At 42.5% G+C, this 6,178-nt stretch overlaps 4 non-coding genes across 4 annotated transcripts; all 4 read right to left on the bottom strand.

The window, feature by feature from the left end:
• Positions 1–3,546: 3,546 nt before the first annotated feature.
• Positions 3,547–3,618, bottom strand: Trnaq-uug. Its single transcript has one exon. It is a non-coding gene; the product is annotated as a tRNA-Gln (tRNA).
• A 1,239-nt stretch (positions 3,619–4,857) lies between these two features.
• On the bottom strand, positions 4,858–4,939 carry Trnas-uga. The gene has a single exon. It is a non-coding gene; the product is annotated as a tRNA-Ser (tRNA).
• A 425-nt stretch (positions 4,940–5,364) lies between these two features.
• Trnam-cau lies at positions 5,365–5,436 on the bottom strand. The gene has a single exon. It is a non-coding gene; the product is annotated as a tRNA-Met (tRNA).
• Positions 5,437–5,782: 346 nt separating this feature from the next.
• Trnag-gcc lies at positions 5,783–5,853 on the bottom strand. Its single transcript has one exon. It is a non-coding gene; the product is annotated as a tRNA-Gly (tRNA).
• Between the last annotated feature and the right edge of the window lie 325 nt (positions 5,854–6,178).

Below are 6,178 nucleotides of genomic sequence, written 5' to 3'. Positions count from 1 at the left end.
CTTCTTCTTCTTCTTCTTCTTCTTCTTCTTCTTCCTCTTCCTCTTCCTCTTCCTCTTCTTCGTCTTCCTTTCTGAGGAGGTAGTACTTCATTTAACAGCCTGTCTTGTTTTATGTCACAATTTCTTTGATGAAATCAATTTCTTTTCTCTCCTTAAATGACCCTCTGACCTTGGTAAGGAACAAAATTAAAGGAATTTGGGGGGAGGGGCGGGCCTGAGCGCAACAAAGTACCATACACCTGGCCGGGGGCGGGGGAGGGGGGGCGAGACCGCAGAAGTCAGCCGAGAACAATGAGGTTTATGAGCGCTGCTGTTTTTAAACTCAAGTCACGTTTTGTCGTTTCTACGGGGCCACGAATATTTACAGCATGATTAAATCAATTATTGTCACCGTGGCCCTCCCCGAAAGCTCCTACGCAGGGTTCTTAAAAGGACGCCAGCCATGCGACATTAGTGTCTCTCTCGGAGACACGTCCTGGCCTCTGCGAAGCCAGCGGGGGGGGGATCAGGAAGAGCTGGGGACATGCGCGAAGGTCAAGCCCCGCTTGGTTTTGAACATCACGCCACAGATTTTGCACTTTAACAGAACTCTGGGCCTTGCGGCAGGCTAAGAATGTTTTATTTTGTACAGATGAAAGTGACACGAATAATAGTTTGGTCTTGGCATTTAGTATTCCTGTTACCTATTACTGTAAAAAGCAAAAGACCACAAGGAATACTCTGCTGCCCGGTCAGCTGAGTTTGTTACTCCTGCAACTGCGCAGAACGCACCATAGGAAGGAGAAGATCTCAGGGGGGGAAAAAAGATATTTTAAAGGCTGTCATAGCGTTTGCTGGGGGCAGGGGAAAGCGGGCTGTGTCTAGATTGGACGCTGTCAAGAAAAGAGGATAAAATCTAACAGGGTATCAGGATAAACTGTATGCAGATGAAGGTAAGAACAGGATGAAGTCAGAGCTGTAAAAGCAGCCTTGGCCTGGGCTGGTGGTGCACACCTGTGATCCCAGCATTTAGGAAGCTGAGACAGGAGGACCATTAGGAGCTCAAGACCAGTCACAAAGGGAGCTCAAGGCCAGCCTGCACTGCATAGTGAGACCCTGCCCCAAAAAGACAAAAAAAAAAAACCTCTCCAGATAGACTTTTTAAAATATCCCTTTTATCTTAGGGATATTTGATTTTTTTTTCCATTAAGTTGTAGTAATTAATTTTAAATAACCTACAGTTGATTAAAAGGGAATTCATAAGAGCAGAAGATACTTGAGGAAAGAGGTGGCAAGTGGAACCTGCACACATTAAGCTCTAAAGTCTTTAAGACTAAGAATTATAGCAAAAAATGTTTTCACATTAAAATTCTGCTTATGCTTTTTCTCATTTTTTACACAATTACAAATGGAAAAATAACAGCCCTAAACTCTTGATTATTTTTCCTCAGTTGAGCCAAATACTCATTTATTTCTAAATTTATTGACCAGTAGAAGTTTTCATACAATAAAAATCTTTCAAGTGAAAGACTGAGGTTTGAAAAGAAAAAAAAACGGGTATCTTAAGGGATACAGAGAGTGCTCTGAACAAAAGGACAGGAAAATGGTTTCAGTCATGGATTATTTCACTATCTGTAGAGACTCACTCGTCCTTCATCCCTCCCCAGCCCCAATTTACATAACCTTTAAGATCAAGAAAAGGTTTACATATTTTCAAATAATTGCAAAGAAATAAAAATTCACATTTAAAAAGCAACATTCACATCAGGAAATATTTTCCCATCGTGCTTTTCTGTGAACAGGTGTCTGAACCAAAACACTGGCTCTAAAAAAGGCCCATGCTCATGATGGAGGCTAAGGACACCAGGAGTTTAGAGGACCTTTTCTGGAACACCTTTTAAAGGCCAGCGGAATTCCTGGGGCTCTTGTTTTGTTGTCGTTGAGCACACTGGAGTGGATGTTTTGAACTGTTGAGAGTGGACAGAATTTGAGGTACCATGGACAACTAGGATTGCTGCATACAAAGTCTAAAGTGAAGTCTAAACTTCATAAAACGCTTAAATGTTCAAAGAAAGACTTGCATACATATTGCATCTGCTCAGTAGACCTGGAAATTATTTCAGGAGTGGACTCAATCTAAGGAGGGACATTAGCCTGTGTGTGGAGATAACAGAGCTTCTCCGGCAGTCAGGCCTTGGACAGATGAACCCTTAACCATTCCTGCACATAATTAACTTCTAGGGGTGAGCAGTTATGACACAGGGCTGTAATCCTAGCGTTTGGGAGGCTGAGGCATGAGGACCTCAGTGAGTTCCATGGTAGCCTACACTACATAGTGAGTTCAAGGCCAGCCCATGTCTCAAAACATCCAAACAAACAAACAAATAAAAATTAACTTACAAGGATCCCATTAACCTCCTTCAGGCATCACCAAAGCAAAAACTGGCATCAAGAGGAGAGAGTAGAGATTCCCACGAGGTGATAGAGAAAGCACAACATTCCACACACAGCCTGAGGCAAGAGCAAGTAGTTGGGCGCTGATGGGGGTGGGGGTGCCAGGATGAGGGCCTGTTGTTACACCCCAGATCATCAAAACTGAGACAAGGGCCACTGAGATTTGGAACTCAGGTCCAAGCCACAAAATCATAAATCCCTTGAAGGTGGCTCGTTACAGAAAGACTGATAATGTACTTTTATTTTATTTATTTATTTGTATTTTAGGGAAGGGTCTACAGGGTGTTCAGGGTCTCACTACTAGATCAGACTCATAGTGATCTGCCTGTTTGCAGCCTCCCAAGAGCTGGGATTACAGGCATAAATGTGGTTAATACAGGAGTCAATCTTTCAGCTAATGTGGGAAACGTGACCGAAAGGTGTTGGGATGGGGCCTCTAGAGGGTACGGACTACAGGCCCCCTAAGAAGTATACAACTGTACTTGTCTTGTGGTCCAACATTTTCAAAATGGTGTTAGTTCCTACAGGCCAGTAGGAAACTTTAAGCTCCAGGAAAGGAAGAAAGCGGAGGCTATAAAATATAAACAACTACACAAGCAGAGACTCTAACCTATCAGGAATTCTGGGGGAAAAAAAAAAAAAAAAAAAAGGCCAAATGGAACATCTAATGAAAGGGGAACTAGGGCTAGGATTCTGGATATATGTGAAGACTGTTTTCTACAGGCCAGAGACTCTACTGGGAGGAAGTCACTGGCAGTACTGACAACCAAGGAGGTGCACCCTGCCCGCATTGTGGAAAAATCACAGAGGAACGTCCCCAAGGTGTTTCTAAGGGCCCAAAGATATTGGGGATTCAGTTTAGCATACTAAACATGATACATAGTTATGTAGGAGCTGGCAACTAAAATCCTTAGGTATAATTCTGAAAATGCATATTAGGTGGGCCTCTCACACAGGACTCTTAAGCACCCTGACCACACTGTTACCTGCCCTAAGGCAGAATTTAAGACTAACTGAAGCTTCTCTGGAGAAGGCGCCACCGGGAATGCAGGAAAGTTCAAAGTGACTGGGATTTGTTGAGAGGATATATGTTATAGTATCAAAATTTACATGAGGTCCCACCGAGATTTGAACTCGGATCACTGGATTCAAAGTCCAGAGTGCTAACCATTACACCATGGGGCCAACAATAATAACCTTTCCTAGCACCTTTTTGACATCGAATGTTCCACAAGCCAGACTGGCCTAATTGGAACGTTTTTATTCTGACTTTGCACAGTATGCTCACGTTCTGGAATATCAAGAAAGCCACAAAATTGTTTCAGCCCCACCCAACAAGAATGTTAGACTGGATAGGTGTCCTTGCAAAATCAAAACTGTGTATTTGCTGAATTTTTAACCTGGTCCATGAATATTTATATATCTTATATAAGAGAAAATCTCTTAGGATGCCTATACATATGGAAGATGCAAGAAGAAGAAAGCTAAATATGAGGTGCCAGGAATTTACTGGCAGCTCCAAAAACAAGGAAAAAATTTTTACCATACATTTAAATATTTCTTTCTCTTTTTTACCTGCATTTCATATAAAACTAATAAGATTGGCTGTTCATATAATCCTAATTTCAATATGTTTATTTTACTTTTTGGTGTATTGTAGCAACATTGTTTGTGTTAGAAAAAGGAATGCAAATTTTTATGAGACAAACAACTGCAAAAATAAGATGTAGCCAAAATGTGAAAACACTCTTATCTAGTGCTTGCTCTGTGCATTTCTGGCCTCTAGAAGTGGGAAGATAGCCGGATCCAGCAGGGAAGAAAGTCTGGAAATATTTGTTTGCTTTGATTCAATGTTGGGAAACATCAGATAATCACGAATACAATAGTGCTATGTGGATGTACCCAGATTCTTGGAAGAATGTCCAGGTACAGAGTTACAGACAGAAGAGATTTTGGACGTCCAACATAAACTGGATTTCAGAAGACAGAAGCCTTACGTTGACAGAGAGACAGCAATTCGACAGGATTTTCTTTTTTTAATCTTTTTATTAGTACATGCTTGAAGAGCATGCGATGTACAATCGTCTTGGGGAGAGGAACATGTACATAAAACAGGTTGCTTCTTTTTTTTCTTTTAACCTTCTTTCCCTTCCCTCCTGAACCCCCTCCTCCTCTACGCTTATCCCACTTTTGAGCTTGTTAACATTATTAAAATCTTGAGGATTTTAAAGTAATCTGAACTTTTTCCAGCACATCTGCAGAGTCTCAGAAATCCCTGTTATGTTGTTATCCCAAGACACCTACAAAGACATGTACATCCTGTCGCCTGAGAGGAGTAGAATCGTCTAGCTCCAAGTTACATGGAGAAAAGAACAGATTCAAGGAGTTTTTCTTTTCAGCCGTCCTGCAAAGAAAATACTCCTGCGTAGTCGGCAGGATTCGAACCTGCGCGGGGAGACCCCAATGGATTTCAAGTCCATCGCCTTAACCACTCGGCCACGACTACACTTCTGATTTTAAGGCTTGGATATATTCCCATGAGGAGTAATACTTTTGCTGCTAAAATTTCACCTTTAAAACTGTTTATTGTGAGAATGTAACCAAGTTTCCGAAGCGCCCGTCAGCACGCTCCATAAAAGGTTAAGCTGCAAAGACAGATCTTGGCCGGAAGAGTTAGAGCGGACTGCAGCACGGCTGGGCATAGGGTGTGGACCTTCCCTCCCCATTTGGAGGTGGCCAAACCCTCCAAACGCGGAGACTGAATAGCAGGCTCGTTTGATGTAGCAGGAGCTACAATTGAAGACTTGAAAGGGGTATTTGTAACAAATCACCTGGTGATTCCTACACTGTCAGGTCTAGTCCCCAAAACTGTAAGAGTTGGTGATACCTTTTATTCAATCCTTTCATTTTCTAAATTTCCACCAAAACTCATAGCAGAGGATGGTTTCGATCCATCGACCTCTGGGTTATGGGCCCAGCACGCTTCCGCTGCGCCACTCTGCTTACAAAGAAAAGAGCCTTCCAACTATGTATGCGAGTCCAAGATTTTTGGCATGATCCTAACTCTGATTTGCTGTATTTCAATGAGCACCACCAGAGATGCTCTTCTTGCCAAATACCAGCGGTTTAGCATATTTCCCCGAAAAGCCGATCAGCTCAGCTTTGAATTCAATGGGACAGGGTGGGAATTGTTTCGAGTTAATGGAAAACAAAACTGCGCCCTGATCACAAGGTAAAAATTACAAAACACTTGGGGTCTGGTCGTTCGAGGATGCCAAAACAATTACTCTGACGTGGTTTTTTGTCGTTTCCTGGGGAAAATATTTCATACTGGGTGAAAAACTAGTTTTGCATTGGCCGGGAATCGAACCCGGGCCTCCCGCGTGGCAGGCGAGAATTCTACCACTGAACCACCAATGCTAACTGCTGGAACTTCCTTTCATCTGCCCTTATATTCTTATATTTTTATCTTAGGCAGTAGCCCTTTTTTTTTTTTTTTTTTTTTTTTTCTCTGTACTTTAGGGAAGGATCTATAGGGCGTTTAGTGTCTCGCTACTAGATCGGACTCGTGCTGATTCTCCTGTTTATAGCCTCCCAAGAGGTGGGATTACACATGGCGCTACCACGCCCAGTCTCAATCGCCGTCTCAGCGTGCCCGGGGACGCGGCCGGCAATTAGCCTAAGCAGTAACTTTTAAAACTGCATGTTTTTTATCTCTCCAGAATTTTCCTAGATTCAGTTTAAA

This window comes from Octodon degus, unplaced genomic scaffold (assembly GCF_000260255.1).
Source record: "Octodon degus isolate 3935 unplaced genomic scaffold, OctDeg1.0 scaffold00119, whole genome shotgun sequence".
NCBI lineage: Eukaryota > Metazoa > Chordata > Mammalia > Rodentia > Octodontidae > Octodon > Octodon degus.
This window is presented reverse-complemented; position numbering and strand designations above follow the sequence as displayed.